The 23286-nt window shown below is 43.5% G+C and overlaps 1 pseudogene; it reads right to left on the reverse strand.

Annotated features, from left to right (window-relative positions):
- Positions 1 to 11424: 11424 nt before the first annotated feature.
- Positions 11425 to 12321, reverse strand: LOC103301710 (melanoma-associated antigen 10-like; annotated as a pseudogene).
- Positions 12322 to 23286: the final 10965 nt, after the last annotated feature.

Here is a 23286-nt window from a genome sequence, read left to right on the forward strand (position 1 = left end):
ATACCAGCTGGTACCCTATGGGGCAACCTCCCAAGTTCCCCAGGAGGTCCCTTACCCCTTGCCAAGGGAATTGGGGGAAAGCAGCAGCAGGAACAATTAGAACGTGTCTTTCCTCCCCCCACCCCTGGCCCATTCACTGAATCTCCATGGCAGCCTGTTTAGAGTAAAATGGCTCATCTCTCTATTCCTTAAGGGACATTGTTGTTGATGTTCAGGCTTAAAAATTATAGGCTGTCAGTGACCAGCTCCCTAAGGCTATGCCCATGTATGAGCAGATTAACTATCTCCCAACAGTGTTGACAAAAACTGCTTTTTTCAAGAATCCTAATACTGCCTTTGTGGTGCTCCAGGCCCAAATCTGGCCTCAGCCTCAAAGTGCACAGACCACCTGCTTGCCTGTTTCTGACACTTCCTTAAGATGCTGGCCAGCAGTGTAATAAGGTGTGTGTGTATCTCCCCTCCTTAGGTGAGATTATTATATTATTGGTTCTATTTCCCTGCCCACCCTTTCCCTGCAGATAGACAGAAACTGACATTATCCCTTTAAAAGGAGAGCCAACACTTGAACTTCTTTGGGACAATATCCCCCCTCTGCTGCTGTGATGCCTCCTTCTCCCTCCCCAACCCCTACCTCTGTCATTCATCTGCACTACCAATTCAATGCCTTTCATACAGTGGGTTTATATTTTTGTGTGATAATAGTAATAACCCCCTGCTTTATATGCCTCCTTCTCCCTCCTCCTTGACCTCTGTGACTCTTAATGTAACTACCCCAGTGACTTTCCCAGCCCCGATCCAGGTGCTAGGCCATGGTGACTTCCCAGGGCCAAGAAATGAAGGGAACTCTGCTTTGCAGTGGGCATTGCTTGCATTGATTGGTGCCCTCTAAGGCACAGCATAGAAGTTCTGCCACTTCCTTGGCTCCTGGATCCATGAGCCAGTCCACTCTTATCCCTGGGGCACTCTCACAATCACAGTCAATCAATTGAATTCCCTTAAATTTATACAGCACTTTACCTTTTGCAAAAAACACTTTTGAAAAATTATTCTATTATAGCCTTATTATAGCCCTGTGAAAGATTCGGGGCAGGATTCTTATCCCCATTTTTCAGATGAGAACCCTGAGGCACAGATTTCTATGGGACTGTGGATCTCACTGGAAACTACCCAGGAGCCCACTGTCAGTTTCTAGACTACATGACAGGGCTAGGCATCTGTGTTCACCATGATTCAATTCTATAGCCTCTGCTGGCACCCCAGTGGCCGGGCCCAGAGTAGCAGCCTCTATTCAGCTTTGGTCTGCTCAATTCCTGGGCCTCAGGTGCTCAGACTGCCCCCCAACATCCAACCTCTCCTGGCTCTGACAACCCAGTGAGGTCAAATTTGGACACGCCCCAATGCTTATATATGCTGAATGAAATCTGTGTCTGTATTTTATTGGGGGGGATAGGGAAGGGGTTCCATCTGCTTTTTGTCACCATCACCTGAAAAGGGGAAATATATCAATAAATATATCAGCAAAGCATACAACGTGTGACTGGTTTCTCAAGCACTCAAGTTTTTTGTCAGCTCAGGTTTTAAATCTTAAAGTAATGATCCAACCTTTTGACTGTTTCACTCTCCCATCCATGATCTACAGACCTACAAAGCATGCATATGAACCTGCTCTCAGTGCAAGAGTGAGAGAGACTAAATAGATAGCCCCTTTTATTGATCTCCTTACTTGCTTCTGTACCTCTGCATAGAAGCCTTATACCTCTCCATGTCCATTTTGTTTCGCCCATCATTCTAGCCTCACCTAGAATGTTCCCACAGACAATCAAACTCAGAACATTTTCCCCACCGTGTGAAGAGGGAGATGCCAAGGCACAGAGAGGAGTGTCTATAGTCAGTGAGTAATGAAGAGGGATGAGACCCCAGAAATCCCAATACCCTGTCTTGGCTGTGAGTAATCCTGAAGATCTTGGTTGATAGATCCTTCAAATAAAATGTCTCTAAAGGTATGTTAGGAAGTGTTAGTCCTGGCATCCTGTGACACATCCAGCTCTAAGGAAACTCAGAAACAATAACGAGAAATGAAAAGACAAATGGCACCTGAACACCCAACATTTTTGCCATAAAGTTTGTGAAATAATGCTGAAACACCTTCCCTATAAGAATTCCACATGTCCTACTGTGGATGTCCTAACCCATGGCAACTTACAAGTAGCAATTTAGAAGAAGGTAAATAGCTCTTCATTTTTACTTACATTACAATGAAGCTGGGGGGAAACAAAAGTTAGCCTGGCTCTTGAGCAATGAAGACATGCAAATTTGTGAGCACTCACATTCAAATGCATTTTGAAACAAAGAATTAATACAAATGGGATACCTTAGTCACACTGCAATAAAGCTAAGAACGAAGAAAATTCCCATTTATAGAATTTTAAAAAGCTCATGCAAACAGTTATTTAAAAATGAAGAAATGGAAAAAGATAAATATCACATGATCTCACTCATTTGTGGAATATAATGAACAACATAAATGGATGAACAAAAACAGATCCAGAGACAAAGAAGCATCAATCAAACCGTCAAACCTCAGAGGGAAGGCAGGGGAGGGCGGGGTTAAGGGGGAGAGATCAACCAAAGGACTTGTATGCATGCATATAAGCCTAACCAATGGACACAGACACCAGGGGTGAGGGCATGAGTGGGGGGGATGGAAGGGCAATGGGTGGATAAGGACACATATGTAATACCTTAATCAATAAAGAAAAAAAGTTCTCAAAAAAAAAAAAAAAGTATAAACCAACGTCACCCCAATAAATTCAATAGAATTTTTTTTTTAATGAAGAAATGAACAAATAAGTCCAGAGACATGGAAGCATGGAACAGAGGACAGATCACAGAGGAAAGGGGGTGGCTGGAAGAGATTAAACAAATAATTTGTATGTATATATGCATAGCCCATGGACACAGACAATAGGGTGGTGAAGGCCTGGGGTGGGACAAGACCCCAGGGGATGGAGACAATGAGGGAAAAGATGGGGGACATCTGTATTATTCTCAACAATAAAGATAAATTTAAAAAAAATAAAGGAATTAAAAACATAATTAGGGGCATAATATCTAAAATTAATTTTAAAATCTAAATATTAAAACACATCAGATGCAGCTAACACTGCACTTAGAGAAAATTAATAATTTAAGCATTTCAATTACTAAACACAATGGAAGAAAAATGAGTTAAGTATTAACTTGGAGTTAAGTAGAAATTGGAAAAAATGATAAAAAAAGATTACACCTTAGAAAAGTTTTGGAGAAGATTAATTTTAAAAATAAACAGTGTAGAGAGAGCTAGTTAATCATGTAAAAAAACAATATAAAGATTGTCTCTACTCTCTTTACATCAGAATTACAGATCAATTAAAGACTTACAAACTTCTAAAGAAAACCATAAGACAATATAGGTGAAAATGTTTATATTTTGGGGATGGAAAATAAAACACCAGAAGCTATACAAATATTGAAAATTTTGTCCCTTTTAAGAATGAATAATAAAAGCAAAAAAAAAATAATGTATAGAAAAACATACTGTCACTGGTTAGTTTTTCTCTGCAGCAGTCTCTGAGACTGAGATTAGCATTCATGGGATTGACTGGGGAGTTCTCTTAGGGTCAATGCCAAGGGAGAAGATATTGTCCTGCAATGCATTCAGAATAAGGGCCTCATCTGAACACATAGGGAGTTTTGAGGTTGGGTTGGGCCTTCTGAATTTTATAGATAAGGGAAAAGGGGCTGGGCTGGTATACACTTGCACTGACCAGTCACTGAATGCCAGTGTGAACTTGGAAGGGACAAAAACTTGTGTATGTGTGGAGAATACCTCAACTATCATTCTCCAACAATTTTAGCAGCTGGAAAAACAAGAGCTTCTATGCCAATAACAATAACCCTCATTTCTTGGAGGAATTTATGAGAAAGTCAAATTTGTCTTAAGTTCTCCAACTTTTTCAATGACTAATATGTGACAGGTGACTAATATGTGACAGGTGATTTCAAATACAGGATCACATGTAATTTTCATATGATCCTATAAATATCAGTTTAGTGGGTTTGCCATCTTCACTCAACATTTTCTACACCCCCCTTTGAGATAACCTATATAATCTCAGTTGGATGAGAATTTTCTCTTTCCTTTTGATGCATAACCAAAATCTTGTGAGTTTCTGCTACCCTCTACATGACTGAACATACCTGAACACCTATACAGTTGCCATCAGGTACACGGAAAATGATTCTTTTCCTGGGGTACAGACACACAGACATGAAACAGTGGGGGGAAAAGATAATTATTTTTTCATTTGTAATTAGGATGAGCATGTCTACATAGAAACCATTTTTCACCTACAAGGGGGCTCCAAGTTTGGGGAAATTTAGCCTCTGTAGATGTTTGCTGCACAGTGATTTCCATGGTCTTCCTGCATCTACCACTTATGAAGGAGGCACTGGGATTTGACCACCTAGGTAAGCTGATTCATCCGTGTATGTGTTTGGTGGCCAGTTTCAAATAAGACACCCCATTAAACTCCTGCTGTAAACATCAGGTATTCTAACAAACCTTCCCTCTAACTTCAGGATTACACCCCCAAATTGGTAGATTATGGGCCCAATCATACTGTACTCATTGATTCATTTGGAAATCATTTTAAGAATGTGCTGAAGACATCCCCAGGATGTTCAAGTATCTAAAGGTCACTGTTCAAATTCAAAGAGATTTTTCCATCAGAGCGGTTCCAGGGAGAGGGATGGATGACCAGTACTTCAGCAGGGAGTAGAAATGTTCTAAGCTGGGGGCGGGGTGGTGTGGGGGTGTATAGGGGGTAGGAGATGTGGGGCTGTTCCAGTGTGATTGGCCGCAGCCTTCAGAGGAGGCAGCAGTGAGAAGCTGGTCAGCGGGCCAGGATCCAGGGATGGACAAGAGGGCACACAGGGGAAGCCCAGGGGAAGGTTGCTGTCATGTGGAGAAATGCATGGACTGGACAGAAATGCCAACATCTCAGCTCTCAAGAGACCCTGGGACTTGGGCAGGAGGAACCTTGGTAAATAAAGGCCACAGACAGTACCCAGATTGTGTTTGATTTGCACTGTCACCTTCCTTCCTCAGGCCTGCTTTTAGTGCCTTGGCCCCAGGGTCCCTCTTTTTATTGCCTGAGAGACATCATGCAGTACTGAGAAGAAAAATGATTTATGAGTCAGAAGGTTAGACACATCTGGGATGGGTGTGAACAACATGGACTTTAGATGGAATTCAGACCAGGGATCCAATCTCTGCCTGTCATTTACTAGCTATGTGATCTCAGGGATATTAGCTGGCCCTAAGAGCCTCAGGTTCTTCATCTGTGAAGAAGGTGGGTTTGATAAGCCCTGTCTCATAGGACTGCAGGAATGTACTGAGTGTTTATAAAGCACCTCCCGCAGTGCCTGACGGAGATTGGGACTATGATGAATGCCAGTTATTTTTAATATTATCTCCAAGCCCTACCACTCTATATTCTGGAAAATTTGTGGGGTTTTTAAATTTATTTTTATTGTTGAGCATATTACAGATGAACCCATTTCCCCCCATTTTGACCCCATCTACCTGGCTCCCACCCTACCCCAGGCTTCACTGCATTACTGTCTGTGTTCATGGGTTATGCATATATGCATTCAAATTATTTGGTTAATCTCTTCCCACCACCCCTCTCCCTTCCCTCTGAGATCTGTCCATGTGTTCTGTGCTTCCATGTCTCTGGACGCATTTGCTTATCAGTTTCTTTTGTTCATTAGATTGCGCATATAAGTGAGATCATGTGATATTTGTCTCTTTCTGACTGTTTATTTCACTTAGCATAATACTCTCCAGGTCCCTCCCTGCTGTTTCAAAGGGTAAAAGACCCTTCTTTTTTACAGCCAGGTCTTATTCCATGTTCTAAATGTACTGCAGTTTTTTTATCCACTCATCTACTGATAGGCACTTGGGCTGTTTCAAAATCTTAGCTGTTGTAAATTGTGCTGTTAGTAACATAGGAGTACATATGTTCTTTCTGATTAGTGTTCAGGATTCTTAGGATACATTCCTAGAAGTGGGATTGTAGAGTCAAATGGCAGTTTTTTTTTTAAATATTTTGAAGAAATTCCATACTGTTTTTCACAGTGTCTGCACCAGGCTGCAATCCCCCTAGCAGTGTACTAGGGTTCCCTTTTCCCCACATCCTCACCAGCACTTGCTATTTGTTGATTTATAGATGGTTGCAGTTCTGGCAGATGTGAGGTGATACATTATTGTCATTTTAATTTGCATCTCTCTCATGATTAGTGACATAGAGCATTTTTTCATATGTTTCTTGGCCATCTGTATGCCGTCTTTAGAGTACTGTATGTATATTCAGGTCTTTTGCCCATTTTTAAATGAATTGTTTGTCTTCCTTTTGTTGAGTTCTTTATATACTTGTTTTTTATATATGAACTATAGGCCCAGTGCACAAAATTCGTGCACTGGGGAGGGTGTCCCTCAGCCCAGCTTGCACCCTCTCTAATATGGGACCCCTCGGGGGATGTCCAACTGCAGGTTTAGGCCCGATCCCTGTGGAATCGGGCCTAAACCTGCAGTTGGACATCCCTCTCACAATCCGGGACCGCTGGCTCCTAACCGCTCACCTACCTGCCTGATTGCCCCCTAACTGCTCCCTTGCTGGCCTGATTGCCCCCTAACTGCTCCTCTGCAGGCCTGATTGCCCCCAAATACCCTCCCCTGCTGGCCTGATCACCCCCAAGGCTTTTATTAGTATAGATATGACCCTGCACAGAAAATTTTACTAACCCTGCTTTACAATAAGGGCTTGACGATTGAATCATTAGGACCAGACACCAAGATTTCCTTTCTTTGAATAGTGGAGGGAATACTTATCTTGTCTTTAAGTTGCCCGGAAATTAAAATGAGATAATGACTTAGAAAAGTATAAAAGCACCATATAAAGACAACTGTCTTTTTAATGAAGAGGCAAAATGAAAAACACTTTTTATTCTCCCCTTCCTTCCTTTACAGCTTTTATTTAAACTTTGAAATTTATAAAAATTTCACTCCAATTTTCATTTCTTTACATTCAACATTATTTTGTATTGGTTTCAGGTTTTATATTAGTTACAGAATAGTGGTTAGACAATCACATACTTTACAAAGTGTTCCCCGATATTTCTAGTACCCACCTGGCATCATACCATCATTACAACACTGTTGACTATATTCCCTATTTAAGTGACAATGGGTTTACAGGTTCCTTTCAGTCTTTCTTTTGTGTTGCTTGTCCTTCCTTTTCTTTCTCACTTCTTCCCTCATTTTCTTTATGTAGTATCTCAATTGGCCATCAAAGCTCAGTGAAGGCACTGGGACACGCTTCATCCATTTTACAGACCAGGAAACTGAGGCCAATTCCGGTTGGCTGTGGAACTTGACTCAGCACACAGGAAGCCCTCAGAGCCATGCTCTTTGCGCTTCCTAAGGGGCAGCGGCCCAGCAAACAGAACAAACCTTCCATTCAGGCTTCCGAGCCTCTTTCTCAAGCACCTCTTCATTGCGGATGCTCCACATTCTTTCCTCTCCCCCCCATTCTTTACTGCCCCCCCTTCTCCGAAGCAGGTGGAAGGCTTCCCACTCACTGACTAGGCATGCTCTGCTATGGGGCAGGGTGTCTCGAGCTTGCTTTTGGGTCAAGGCAGGAGCAGGAGTCACTGCCTCTGAAGTGTGAAGGCCGCCTGAGCTAGGCCCATTAGCACTGGGAGCTTCTCTGAATCACATCAGTCAGTCCAGTACCCTGCAGTGCAGCACCCCTCCACTGAGGTGGCACCACCTCTCAACCCCCGCCTCAGGGGTGAGGGTCCTTGCCCCTCTGCCAGGAGTCCTTCCATGCCCCTTGATCCCTGGCTGGGCCCACCCACATCTTGGGGACACTGCAGAACCTCTGTCTCTCTGCAGATGAGGCAGATCCCTGCCCTAGGTCTCCGCAAAGCTATGAATCTGTGGCCAGAGGCCTGGTCTGGGTCTCAGCAACCACATGCCTGCAATGTTCCCAGGGACCCTGGGAGCAGCTGGGCGAGTCCCGCCTCACCTCCCCGGGGTGCCAATCTCCCCAGGGACCCCTGGGAGTGGCTGGCTGGGCCCGGCCATGCCCCCCCAGGTTGGCGATCGCCCCGGGGACCCCGGGGAGTGGCTGGCTGGGCCCGGCCACGCCCCCCCAGGTTGGCGATCGCCCCAGGGACCCCTGGGAGCGGCTGAATGGGCCCGGCAACCCCCCCCCCCCGGGGTGCCGATCGCCCCAGGGACCCCCGGAACTAAGAGGACTGGATGCCGCCATCTTGATCTTCTCAATGGCAGGATAGGCCACCCAGAGTCCCGCCCCCCAGCCTCTCTCTCCGGCCCAATCGTGGGCATAGCGGAGGTGCGGTCAATTTGCATGTTTCTCTATTATAAGGTAGGACTAGAGGCCCAGTGCATGAAATTCATGCATGGGAGGGGGGAGTGACCCTCAGCCCAGCCTGCACCCTCTCCAATCTGGGAAAGCTTGGCTTCCTCCATTGCCGAGGAAACCCAAGCCTTCCTCCTGCTCTCTCTGTGGCCGCAGCCATCTTGGTTGGGTTTATTTGCATATTTGCTCCTGATTGGCTTGTGGGCGTGTCTTGTGGGTGTGGCAGAGGTATGGTCAATTTGCATATTGCTCTTTTATTAGATAGAATATGAAATATAATAGGACAGAGAATATTAAGTTAGCCAAAAATACTGCCTTATACATAGAACTCAGTACAATTTCCTTCCTAGAGGGTCAATTATTATTTTAAATTGGTTTTTATTTATTTCCGAGAGAGAAAAGGAAATGGAGAGAGGGATAGAAACATCAATGATGAGATAGAATAATTGATTGGCTGACTCCCGCAGATCCCCTACTGAGAATTGTGCCCACATCTGGGCATATACCCTGACCAGGAATGGAACCATGACCTTCTGGTTGATGTGTCAATGCTATATCACTGAACCACACTGGCTGGGCAAGGGTGAATTATTTAATTTGGGGTGGAGGGTCTCCCCCAGCTTTTCCTAGAAGCAACTAAAACCTCCCAGAATATGAGTCAAAGAGCAACTTCTTCCCTCCCTCCCAGCTGCTCTTGCAAGCAAACCACAATTTTCATTCATTTCAAACTTACCAAATATCGAGCCTTTACTTAGAGCTGTGCAAATTACACTCAAGATCATCTAATTAAACTATTTTATTTAATAGAGTGGATCTGGTATTCCATGGCCAGAGAAAAGAGTGTCAGTCTTAGAGGCTTCTGGGTACCACCTCAAAGGAATATCACTGGATTTTCCAGAAATCCTTGTGGATGATGGGTATAAAACATATACTTTGTGTAATGTATTCAAGTGTATTGGGACAAGAGTATAGGACACCTCTACCTGTCCTAAGTGCAGACTGCTCTGGATTATCCACTATCCCAAAAATAACTGCTAAGTGCAGTTTTCCATTCTGGGCTTTTCTCTCATCCCCCAACACATGCTATCTGTGAGTCTGGCAATGGCTACCACCCAGTTTCCTTGCAGTCATTTCCTACTGAGGGAATCACAGTTCCCCAAAGCCCCAAATGTCCTGGCTTTGGCTATTTATACTTGAGTGCTGTTCCTTGGAACTCCACCACTTCTCCCCTTCCTTTACTTGTTCTGTAGGTCTTATGAGACACCTCACCCCTTTCCTTATATGACTGTGGTTTCTAGACTATCATTCTATGGGTGTATGTGTCCTGCTCATATGAGTGTCCCCACTACTAACACAGAGCCTTCCTGAGAGCCAATGTTTAATTAATGATTGTAGAAAAAATCAGCCAGTGAGTAGGGGTCTTATTTAATCATATTTAATTTCTACTACATTTTTAAATAAGCCACACATATCCAGGTATACATCTTTTAAATTTATAGAACAACTAGAGGCTCAGTGTACAAAATTCGTTCACTGGGGGGGTGTCCCTCAGGCCAGCTTGCACCCTCTCCAATATGGGACCCCTGTGGGATCAGGCCTAAACAGCAGTCAGACATCCCTCTCACAATCTGGGACTGCTGGCTCCTAACTGCTCGCCCACCTGCCAGCCTGATCACCCCCTAACCACTCCCCTGCCAGCCTGATCAATGCCTAACTGCTCCCCTGCCGGCTCTATTGCCCTCCCCTGCTGACCCAATCACCCCCAACTGCCCTCCCCTGCAGGCCTGGTCCCCCACAATGGCCCTCCCATGCCTGCCTGGTTGCCCCTAACTTCCATCCCCTGCCAGCCTGGTTGCCTCCAACTGCCCTCCCCTGCTGGCTTGGTCACCCTCAACTGCCCTCCACTGCCAGCCTGGTCACCCCCACCTGCCCTCCCCTGCTGGCCATCTTATGGTGGCCATCTTTGACCACATGGGGGTGGCCATCTTGTGTGAGGGTGTGAGGGTAAATTTGCATATTACATCTTTATTATATAGGATATGATAAAAGGGATAAGCCAGAATAAAAATTTTAAAACTTTTCCTGTATTTCTTGACCCCATCAATTTTACTGCTGACTTCTTTCACATTTCCAAGGAAACTTGTTTTTTCAAAGCCATGCTATCTTGTTCCAGATCACAAAATAAGATGGAATGTTTCCTAATTTGTTTTACAAAATACTAAAATGCAGGAAATCTTAAAAGCAGCAAGAGAAAACTTATTATATACAAATGAACCCCCACCCAATCCCATAAGACTATCTGCAGATTTTTCAGCAGAATCTTTGCAGGCCAGAAGGGCATGACACAATATATTCAAAGTGATGAAAGATTCAACCTTGAATACTCTTCCCAGAAAAGTTATTCAGAATTTGTGGAGAGATCATGTTTTCAAGACAAGCAAAAGCTAAAGGAGTCCATTACCACTAAACTGGTCTTACAAGAAATATTAAAAGGACTTCTTTTAAACTGAAAAGAAATTGTGTTCATTAGTGACAAGAAAACATATGCAAGTATAAATCTAAGTGGTAAAGATAAATATACAGTAAAGGTAGTAGATTAATCACTTATAAAGCTAGTATAAACGTTAAAAGACAACAGTAGTGAATGGCTATAAATACAAAATAGGCAAAACACTCACTTCTTAAACTGGATAAACTGCAACACATTTGTGACCAATGTCATTTGTAAACTTAGAACTTTGAGTTAATTAAACTTTCCATTAATAAGAACAACATCAGAAAAATTCCAAAAACAAAATATTTCCAAACCACCCTTATAGAACAGGAACACAAAGATGTCATATACTGAGTCTCCCAACCCCTATTTAGCCTATCCATTACTTAGAAAATTTTGACTGCTCACTTCAAAACCAGAGTGAAAAATCTGTCTCAGATTTCACTTAGGGCAAGAGAAGCTGCTGGATGTGGCTCTAGAATAGGCCCAGACCCTGGTCCTGGCTGCCCCAATCTCACTGACAACAACTCTGGATTGGGAATCTCTCTTCCTCATCTTTCAAAGCCTCCTCATAGCAGTGAGGGAAGGCCATGGGGATAGTATCATTGATTTTGGTCAAAAAAACTTGAGGACTTTCAACTTGGTGGTCTCAGCATGGGCCCTGGGACCCCACAGGAACTCGTACTGTGCTGGATGGCTGTTGAGCACCTGCTGGTACACCAGGTACTGTTCCTGCACCCAAACTTTGGTGAAGAGCTCCCTGGACTCCCCATAGATGAAGTGCTCCATCTCATCATACACCCTCATAACACTCAGCATTTTTCAGATGACCTCCTCAGGAGCACAGTTGCCATTCATGAAGGTCACACTCAGAATATTTATCAAGAAGCCAGTCTTGGGCACACTCTGCTCATCATTCAACATCCCATTGCAGGTGAGGCCCAAGGTGTTGACCAGGACATAGGAGTGGCTGGTAGGATCTACTTCCTTCACAGCAATGCCAAAGACCAATTGCATGCACTCTGATACTTGGTCAAAGATCACAGGGAAGTGGTCCTTGTATTCTTTGATGGCACTACTCAACACTTCTGCTTTTGTGATTGGTTCCTTTGTTCTATACTTGAGGAGCAGGATCTCCACCAGATCAGCCACCTTATCTTCTATGGCATCTCTAAACAAAGACCCATCCATCAGAGTCTGCGAAGTGCTTGGCCCCTCCTTTTCCTGGCTGCTGGAATCCTGATGTGATTTGATTGATGGAGTGACTGCCATGACAGTTGGAGAGAAGTAGGCTCTGAGGAAGCTGGAGGGGATGTGGTGCCCTAGCAGCAGCATCATGTACCTTAATGATTCTTGTTGTCTGAGGACTGCAGGAAAGGGGAGAAGAAGAGGAAGAAGAGGAGGGGGAGGAGGAGGAGGAAGATGAAGAGGAGCAAGAGGAGGAAGAAGAGGAGGAGGAAGAGGAAAATGAGGTCCTCTCATGGCTGACAGAAGGGACAGGAAGGGCTAGGCTTTTGTACATTCTCTTGTGGGTTCACTCAGTCTTCTCTCACAATCCTTACCATGACTCCTCAAAAGGCCTGGGCCTCCTCCCTCTGCCTCCCTGAGTACAGCCCTTTATGTTTAAACCTCTCTTTTCTCAGATGTTCAAGCAGGAAGTCATGAAACATCACATTCTCAGTCCCTCCCCCACCCCCAGCTGAAGTGGCCCTGGATTGACAGCAGGGCACTGTTTCTGTGGAATCCCCTTTGTTCTGGGGTCCAGAGTCCCATAGTCCTCCCTCTGTGTTCTCACCATGACTCTCAGCAGGACCTTGGCCCCTCCTCTGCTGACCTGAGGTTCTCTGGTCATACCAAACCCTCAATCATGCTTAGCCCAAGATGCAGAAGTTAAGAAATTCCCCTATGGTCATCCTGCACTGCGGCATCCCAGGCTTACTCTACTCCAGAGTCCAGGTTCCCTCCAGTCTCCCTTTCTGCTCTGCACAACCTAGGTCCTTCCACTGCTATCCAGAGGCCCTGTTTTTTTCTTTACATGAAGCTTCCAAAATCTCTCAGACCCCAAAGGGAAAGTCAGGAAACCATGGTCCTCCCCCACCATGGGTTCCTAGGAGTAAGTGTTCTTCGATCCAAGGTGCCTTAATCCTCCCTCTGCATCCACACTTTCACTTCCTGCTGGACCTGAGCCTCCCCTCTGTGAACCTGAGGCCCTTTTCTTCTTCTTTTTAGGCCCTTTTTAAAATTATTTTATTTTTTATTTATTTATTTTAGTTAAACTTCACCTGAGGATATTTTTCCATTGATTTTTAGAGAGAGTGGAAGGGATGGGGAGAGACAGAGACAGAGAAACATCGATGTGAGAGAGACACATCAATTGGCTCCCTCCTGCCTGCGCGCTGACCAGGGCCAGGGATTGAGCCTGCAACCTAGGTACGTGATCTTGACCAGAATCAAACCAAAACCCTTCAGTCTGCAGGTGGACGTTCTATCCACTGAGCCAAACTGGCTAGGGCTAGGCCCTTTTCTTTTTAAAAAAATATATTTTATTGATTTTTTACAGAGAAGAAGAGAGAGGGATAGAGAGTTAGAAACATCGATGAGAGAGAAACATTGAGCAGCTGCCTCTTGCACACCCCCAACTGGGGATGTGCCCGCAACCAAGGTACATGCCCTTGACCGGAATCGAACCTGGGACCTTTCAGTCCGCAGGCCGACACTCTATCCACTGAGCCAAACCGGTTTCGGCGTAGGCCCTTTTCTTTATACCAATTCCCCAGTATCTCTCAGACTAGGCCCTTTTCTTTATACCAATTCCCTAGTATTTCTCAGACTAAGATGTAAAAGTCAGGACACGCTGTGTATAGTAATTCTGCCCTCTGGGACTTCCAGGCTTGATTCTCTTCTGGGGTCCAGGGTTCTTCTGTCCTCCCTCTGCATTCTCACCTTGACTCCAGTAGGACCTGGACCCTCCCCTCTGTGGACCTGAGGTCCTTTTCCTGATACCATGTTCCCAGGATCTCTCAGACTCATATGTGGAAGTCAGAAAACACTGCATGTGGTCATCCCACGCTAGGGACTCCCAGGGCTGACAGCAAGGGTGGGCTGATGTGGGGTCCCCTCCGTTACGGGATCCATGGATGCTACATCCTCATGTTGACTCTGGCAGGTCCTGGGCCCTCACTCAGCCGACCTGAAGCCATGTTCCTTAAAATGAATCCTCAGTCTCTCAAAATGGGATGTGGAAGTCAGGAAATGCTGAGTTTGGTCATCCCACCCTGGGGACTCCCAGGGCTTACAGCGGGGGAGGGCTTTTGTGGGGTCCCCTCTGTTGTGACGTTCAGAATCCCATTAGTGTTTCTTCCGGGTCCTCACCCTGACTCTGGTAGGACTTGGGCCGGTCCTCTGCGTATCTGAGGTTCCGCTGCCTAGACCAAAACCCCGGAGTCTCTGAGACCCGAATGCAGAAATCGCCCTAGGTGGGATGATTCTGTTCTTGGGACCAGGTTCCCTCCATCCCCTAATGTTCCTCACCTTGAGCCCTGGAAGGTCCTTGGATCCTCCCTCTGTTGACACAAGGCAGGACTCCTCAGATCAAGGCCTCATTGCCCTGAGTCCTCTGCAGGAAGTCAGTGTATATCGCATCTGGTGCCAAGCCCAGCAATTCCAAAGCCTGATGGCAGGGGCTGAGATGGATTCTGTAGGGTCCTTTAGCCCTCCCTCTGATCCATACTTTGACAGGGCCTGGGCCTCCTGTCCTCTATGAACCTGAGTCTGCAATCCTCAAACCAAGGGTCTGACTACCCAAGTTCCCTGAGGAGGTGGGGCGGGGGGAGGTGCAGTTTTCAACATACAAACAGGAAGCCCAACTTCGGGAATTTATTTATTATTTTTTAAATGTATTTTATTTATTTTTTACAGAGAGGAAGGGAGAAGGATAGAGAGTTAGAAACATCAATGAGAGAGAAACACCAATCAGCTGCCTCCTGCACACCCACTACTGGGTATGTGCCCACAACCAAGGTACATGCCCTTGACCATAATCGAACCTGGGACTCTTCAGGCCTTAGGCCGATGCTCTATCCACTGAGCCAAACCGGTTAGGGCTCAACTTCGGGAATTTAAATTCCTGCATCATTCACCTTATACTGTTAAACCCCAAATCTAGATAATATACCTACTATGATCACCCCCAAGATTTTAAACAAAGCTAAGATAACCAGTTGAGCAACTCTATTCATTAAAGTCAGCCTAAAGGCAATGATTTCAACCTTGAAAACAGAAAGCTGGGGAGAGCCACAGGGACAGTGGAAAAAGGGGGGTGAGATGGAAAATTTCTCTGGTAGTAGCCAAGAAGCAAATGGTTTTCAAGGTGCATAAGAGCAACCTGTACTAGGGAAGCAGGATGATTCACATCTCCACAGAGACAGTCACATTACTTTGAAAAGATTTTAGGTAAATCTTATGAAAACTAGCTAATGGTGAAGGATGAGAAAGAACAATGAACCACTGAAATGGGTGGCCTAGGGAAATGTTTGGAGGAAGCATCATCTCTCTACCATGTGACCCATCAGAATTGAACATGAGGATCAATAAGTTTGAGAAGGCTTAGGAGTGCTAAAGAAATGCCCCCTTTCTCCTACCAAAGCATCTTGGCTCCTCACCCCTCCCTATGGAAGTGTCAGAATGGTGCTTTATGATGTCTAAGTTTCTCTCCCAGAGCTACCTTTAACTGGAGGAGAAGCTTCCTAATTAATTAAAGCCTAGGGGGTGTGGCCCCTTATTGTCCTAGAGAAAAGCATATGTTCAGGAGGCCTGGGGTAGGCCCTGGGAAATTTTGACATGGTGAAGGTGACCAGGAAACCACAAACTCCTAGCGCAGTTATGGAACAACCAACCGCATTCACCAAAAGAAGGTAAAAGAGGAAGAAGCCCTGTTAACCCAGGTCCAGTGTCAATGATGAAAGGACCACACCCAAACTTCTCCTCCTCTTCTTTAGTGGCATCTCCCCAAGACTCCCTGGTCTTGCCTGGCAGATTCCATCCTCAACCCATACTTTCCCCATGAAGACTTTTTTCCCTTACATCCCAGCCATTTCCCCACAAACCAATGTCCTTCTGCACTCACTCTGTTTGTCCTTCCAGGTACTAAAGACATCCAAGGGGGTGAAAAGATGTCTTTAAGGGAGTTCAAGGAAAGGAGCCTTCCCCAAAATTCCTACTTCTTCAAGAAAACCTACGAAAGCTATAAAGCCAACAATATGTGGCCATTATCACAGGTCAAATGAGGAACTGAATAAAAATGATCCAGAAAAAGACCAAGACAATGTAGAAAAATTAACCACCCCGAGTGACAACTTGGGCAGCCAGTAACTTCAGAGCAAGGCCAAAGACCTCAGAACTATTCATGAAGTCTCTGAAGTCTGGCCCCCAAGAAATGCTGACAGTGTGGAAGCCAAATTTTATACCTACAGAGTACACCAATAGTGATGATTAAAATAAAATTGATAAGTGATTCACTTCCAGTATAAGCATAATTTGCAGACAATTTTTATTAAATTTATTGGGACAACATTGGTTAATAAAATAGATTTCAAGTGTTACTCCTCTGCAACACATCATTTGTATATTGTACTGTATTGTGTATTCACCTTCAGTAACTATTTATCCCCCCTTACCCTCTTCTACATATCTCTTGTCCCCCTTACCCTCTGGTAATCACCATATTGTTGTCTGTGGCTATATGATTTTTTTTGTCCTTAATCACTACTCAGCACCTGAAACCCCCTCCACTCTGAGAGCTGTCAGTCTGTTCTCTGTATCTATCAGTCTGTTTCTATTTTGTTTTTGTATATTTTGTTCATTAGATTTCATAAGTAAAAGCATGTGGTAGCTGTATTTCTCTGGCTTATTTCACTTAGTTTAATACCTTCTAGATCCATCCATCCTGCCACAAAGGTAAGATGTTTTTCTTTTTTATAGCTGAGTAGTATTCTATTGTGTAAATGTGCTACACTTTCTGAATCCATCCATATAATGGTGGGCACTTAGACTACTTCCAAATCTTGGCTATTGTAAATAGCTTTGCAAGGAACATAGGCATGCATATATTGTTTCAGATTTTAATTTTAAAAAATGTTTAATCCTCACCCAAGGACAAAATTTTTATTGATTTTGGGAGAGGAAGGAAGAGAGAGAGAGAGAGAGAGAGAGAGAGAGAGAGAGAGAGAGAGAGAGAGAAGAGAAACATCAATGTGAGAAAGAAACATCAATTCGTCGCCTTAAGTACTAGTATGTGCCTTGATTGTGTGGCTAGACCCAGAAACCTAGGTATGTGTCCTGACTTGGAATTGAACCCATAACTTTTTGGTTTATGCAACGATGCTCCAATCAACTGAGCCACTCGACCAGGGTGGGTTTTAATTGTTTTATTATTAAACTTTTAATTTTGAAATAAGTGTAGACTCACATGCAGTGGTAAGATATAATGCAAAGAGAGCCTTGTGCCCTTTAGCCAGCTCCCCTTAATGGTAATAATACTATAAAACTGTAGTAGTGTAATATCACAACTGGTATGTTGATATGGACATATTAGAGATATAGAACAATTTCATCATTTCAAGAATCTTTCAGTGTCCCATTTAGGGACACTTCCTCTTTCCTCCTTTCTCTACCCCCACTTGACCCCTGGTAACCATTCATCTGTTCTCCATTTATATACTTTTGTCACTTCAAGAATATTATATAAATTGACTTGTACAGTAAGTATTTGGGATTGGCTTTTTTCTACTGAACATTATTCTCTACAGATTCATCCAGGTCATTGTTGTATATATTAACAGTTCATGTCGTTTTGTTGCTGAGTAGTATTGCATGGTATATATGTACCACAGTTTGTTTGACCATTGCCTTATTGAAGGACATCTGAATTGTTTCTGGTATTTTTTTTTAATTGTGAATTTTGGTAGTTTGTAATGAAACTGATCTGAATGTTCATGTACAGGCTCTGGATGAAAATAAGGTTTTTTCTTTATTTCTCTGGGAAAATGTCCAGGAATGTATGGATCATATGGTAGTCACATATTTAGTTTTTGGTAAAAACTTGCCAAACTATTTTCCAAAGTGGCTGTGTGTATCATTTTGTATCCCCACAAAGAATGTATAGTATTTCTAAACTTCACTCTTGGAATACCACAGTGACATGGGAGATATGAAACAATGTGGCAAATAGTGTATTCTCTTAAGTCAAGTGGACTTACTTAGAAACTCAGCTCCACCACTGATAAAATGTATGACCATAGAAAAGCTAACTTTGATCAGTTTCCTCATGTATAAAAAGGTGATGACAATAGTGCCAACCTTATAAAATTATAGAGAAAGTTTATAGCTTGGCGCAATATCTGACACAAAGAAAGCTCAGATACATTAATGGTGGCTAATTATTATGCTTATTAAGACAGAAAGGGTCTCTTCCATTTGCAGAACTGTAAATTCTGATAATCTAGGCCAGTACTACTCAAAGTGTGGTCCCCAGACCCATCCTTGATGGAAGCTGTGCCAGAATGTAAACTAAACATACTGTTTCATACAACTGACATTTATTTCCTAGCAAGATTTTCTCAATGAATGAAGCAGTGCATTGATTTACATCCTGCATCAAGCTTCTCATTTTATAACCAATGAGTACTTTGAGTAGCACTTATTCCGAAGACTAATAGACCTCCCTAGTGTAACTAGAGAGAGGAACTGGCTCTGAGCTTTAAGACAGAAACTAATATTCATTTTAGTTCTGCCACTGACTTGTAATGTGACCATGCATCAGTCACTTAAACTATATTTATTTATCTGTACAATGGAAATAATTGCCTCTGGCTCCTTCCTTCCTCCTCCATGAGTTTCATGTGCTCTTGAGGCTAACAGCAATGCCAGGAGGTACTTTGATGGCCCTGCATGGGGGAGTAAGGCAAAGCAGCCTCTGGGGACAGGTAAGGTTGGCAGCTTTTTATGGCTGCAGCAAAGTTGAGAAAGAAAAGTCTTTTTTAAAAACTTTATTGAGATATAATTGATACATAAAAATTGTACACATTTAATATACACATCTTGATGAGTTTGGAAATATGCATTAGTCTGTGATAGTACTACTGTATGAACTAGCAATCCCACTTCTTGGCATTATCCAAAAGAATTGAAATTAGGAACTCAAAGAGATGCCTGCACTTCAATACTTTTAGAAGCACTATTCACAATAGCCATATATGGAAATAATGCCAATGTCCATCAACAAATGAATTAATAGAAGAAAATATGTATATGTATATATGCTTTCAAGCCTTAAAAAAATAAGGAAATTCTGTTATTTGTTACAACATGGATGAACCTTTAAGACATTATGCTAAGTAAAATAAGCTAGTTACAGAAGGACAAATACAACATGATTCCACTTATATGAGGAATCTAAAACAGTCAAATTCATAAAAGAGGAAAGTCAAATGGTGGTTGCCAGGATTGGTGTTAGGGGGAAATGAGGGGTTGTTGCTCAATGAGCATAAAGTTACAGTTCTTCTCTGGCTGGTGTTGCTCAGTTGGTTGAGCGTTGGTTGTCCTGTGCACTGAAAAGTTGCCAGTTTGATTCCAGGTCATGGCACATATCCAGATTGTGAATTCTATTGATCCCCAGTCGGGGTGCATACAGGAAGCAACCCATCAATGTCTCTCATATTAATGTTTCTCTGTATCCCTCTCCCTTCCTCTCTCTCTAAAAGCAATAAAATATATATTGTTAAAGTTACAGTTCTACAAGTTAATTTCTAGAGATTTGCTATGTGACAAAGTACCTAGTCAACAATATGGTATTGTGCACTTAAAAACTTGTTGAGAGAATATATCTACTGTTCAATGTGGGTTTTGTTTTTGTTTTTTGAGAGAGAGAGAGAGAGAGAGAGAGACCAAAACCCAGACGTGGTGACTCCCACCCTCTTAGGTTGGAGAGAGGTAACCAAAGGCAACTAAAACCATCATCCATTCTCTCGCAAATGATGTTTATATCCAAGCTAAGTGCCTTCCACTTGCAAGGTACTCTTTAATTTGGTGGCTGACAATTACATTGGCCATCTCATTGTTTAAAATCTTCCCAAACATACAAACATTATTAGTACAAGCATGGGAAGATATAGAATGGTATAGGCAGATGAATTGCTAATGGGGACAACATTAAGGATCAGAGCGCCAAGTGCATCCCCACAGGCAATCAGCCAATCTAAAAAAACATTGCCCCCACACTCTCATTAGAGCACTAATGTGGTCATTCTTGGAATTAGTAATAGCCCAGCACTAATGGCTGCAAAAAGGACCATACTGTTTCCCCAGTCATTAATTCCCAGAAAAAAAAAAAAAAGGACCGCATGGACGTGATTACTGCTTTAATACACCCATCAGATGAAATGAGCAAGTTAACTTCCTCAGAGGGAGGCAGTAATCTGAGTACATGAACTCAGCCTTCTCCCTTACCTCTATCCTAGAAGCCATCTGGCAGCAACAGTCAATTCTTTGCTAGGAAGCTGCCTGGATTTACCTGAGGACATCTCAGTTCATACTGTCAGGTTCTCTGCTGCCCACTTGCTCAAGGACTCAGCTAGCTGAGAAAGCGAAAGGCCAGAAACAGGGGGGGGAATAAATTGGTACAAACATGCTACTGACTGCTGCTTCTGTTGCTATTGCTGAAGCAGAGGATCATGGTTCTTAATAACAATAACCAGTTGCCAGTTGTGGATTACATAGTACTAGTATGTCAGCCTTCATGAAGGAATTTTAAAACATATAATCTCCATTGAACAGACCGTCAAATCTCAGAGGAAAGGCAAGGGAGGATGGGAGGAGGCTGGGGGATAAGAGATCAATCAAAGGGCTTGTATACATATAAGCATAATCAATGGACACAGACAATGAGGGGGGTGAAGGCCAGGGCTGAGGGGCAGGGGCAGACTGGAAAGATAAAAAGAATACAACAAAAAAATCATTTATTCGGACTAAAATACCATTAACCTCATTTAACAGATGAGGAAACTGAGGCAAAGAGGTCATGTAAATTACCCAAGGTTACAAAGCTAGTAAATGGCTCATCCAGAATTAGAAGGCAAATCCCTGACACCAAGTGCAGGCTTCTTTCCATTGGACATATTTGCCCCATGTAGTGTCAGTGGAAACTACATAAATCAAGAAACACACTAGGATAATAATTATAGCTCCTATTGTGTAAGTACCTCCCAGGGTCTAGGGACTTCCCTCAATTCTTGCTTTGGAGCTTAAGTGATATAGCCAGTGGGACTCTCTTAGCAACATTATGACCCACAACATCCCCATCCTCCATCCTCTTACAAGAAACTTCCTCTCTGCCTGTCTGTCACATTAATTTCTCTTAGTATAGAGCTACCCTGTCAGCTGCAGTGGAGGAAGGAGTGTAGTTTAGGGGGGCAATGGATAGGTAGTTGGGAGAGGACACCATCAGTATGGAACTTGGGAAGACTGAGTTTTGTTTTAACTTGGGAAACTGGATTGGTTGTAGAAGCCCCCACAGCCTGTGTGGCTCCCCCACCACAAAATTTAGTTGGCTGTATAAATTGCCTTTACCATCACACCATGAGCTTCTGGAACACAAGGATTCTCTCTTTGTTCTCTTTGTGACCCCAGCATTCAACACAGACATGATACATAATAACTGCTCAATAAATGTGTTTGAATAAGTACATAAAAAACTGTCTGGCTACTGCCCTTGCCTTTCTTTGTTGCCTCAGATCACTGGCTCAGTCAAGGTAGTTTGGGAAAGCATGCTGAGGTATCACTGTAGAACAAGCACCATGTATGAGTAACATGGAGACAGTCTGTGCCCAAATTTGTATGTGTAAAGAACCCACCAGGCAGACTTTCTTTCAGATCACAATAGTCGGCCCCAGGCAGATTAGAACAAGCACTACTCTATCACAGCAAACCTTTCTGCAGACAACCTGAAGAGTCATGTTCCCATGTGTAACAACCATTCACCCAGGACACTTGGATCCACCACTGGTCTTAGCATTAAGTGGCACTAGCCTGAGTAAGCAGGCCCTTAGGAGGAGAATTCAAATGTTTAAATACTCTGGCCACAGCTACAGGATACAGGGTCAGATGTGATGGGGATGTCCTGGAGGTGGAGTTGCTGAGTATCTTGGCACACAAAACCTTTCCTTGGCAAGCTGAGCAAATCGTTCATTTCCACTGCCCTGTGCCATAAGAGGAGGCTCCCTACCAGATTTGGGAACAGGAAGAACATCTAGGATAAGAATTATGTATCATTTTCAACTCTATAGATGCCCCAACAGTTATCTTTCTGCATCAGTGTCAGGAAGAAATATTGGTCTTACTTCTCTCTGTTCTCTTAACGCTGTTGATAGAGTTGGAGATAAGTCTGTAATGCACAGGGAAAATTGAGGCACGATTGATGACAGTCTATAATTAAGTGCTAAATTGTCTGGCATGAGTCTTAAGTGCTACAGGAAGCCAAAGGAGGTGTAGTCAATGAAGGCTGAGTAATGAGTGGGCAGCTAGAGTTCTGATGTCTGAGAATCTATTGCTCTAGTCAGCACAGATTTCCTGGAGAAGATAAGACTGCCATTGGACCTTAGAGGGTGGGGATGACTGGACTTTGTGGAAGGGAGGGAGCTATGGATCAAGGCACAGGAAATGGTGGAACAAAAGCAAGGAGGCAGATTGGAATTAGAACCAAGAGCAGGAGGTTTGGCTCTAACAAGAGTGGTGTTGGTTGTATAGAGAATCAGGGTGCTCATATGGCTGGCTACTGGGGAGGGGAGTCATAGAATCCAGGCTCAATGACTCTGATCTATTAGGCTTTTCAGAAACTAGATAGCAGCTGTGGACAGATGAATCTAGACTCCATAAAAATCCATTTTCAAAGGTAAATTCCTGAGCCTGAAGCACAGCTCCATCTTTCAAGGAGTTCCCACCTTTGAATAGGCAATGTCTCATTCAATTCCTGTGACATCCCTAGGAGGGAGGTAATATAGGATTTGTATGCATGCATATAAGCATAACCAGTGGACGCAAGACAATGAGGGGAGTGATGGCATGTGCGGGGGGGTGGAGTAGGGGAAGATGGGGGAAGGTCAATGGGGGGAAAAGGAAACATATGTATTACTATTTGTAAGACTTTAAACAATAAAATAAATTTAAAAAAAAAAACATAGAATCCAAACAGACATAGGCTGAGTGGGGATATCAGAGTAGGTTGGACAGCCATCTCCCTTCTATTCCAAT

The sequence above is a fragment of the Eptesicus fuscus genome, chromosome 1 (genome assembly GCF_027574615.1).
Source record: "Eptesicus fuscus isolate TK198812 chromosome 1, DD_ASM_mEF_20220401, whole genome shotgun sequence".
Classification (NCBI taxonomy): domain Eukaryota; kingdom Metazoa; phylum Chordata; class Mammalia; order Chiroptera; family Vespertilionidae; genus Eptesicus; species Eptesicus fuscus.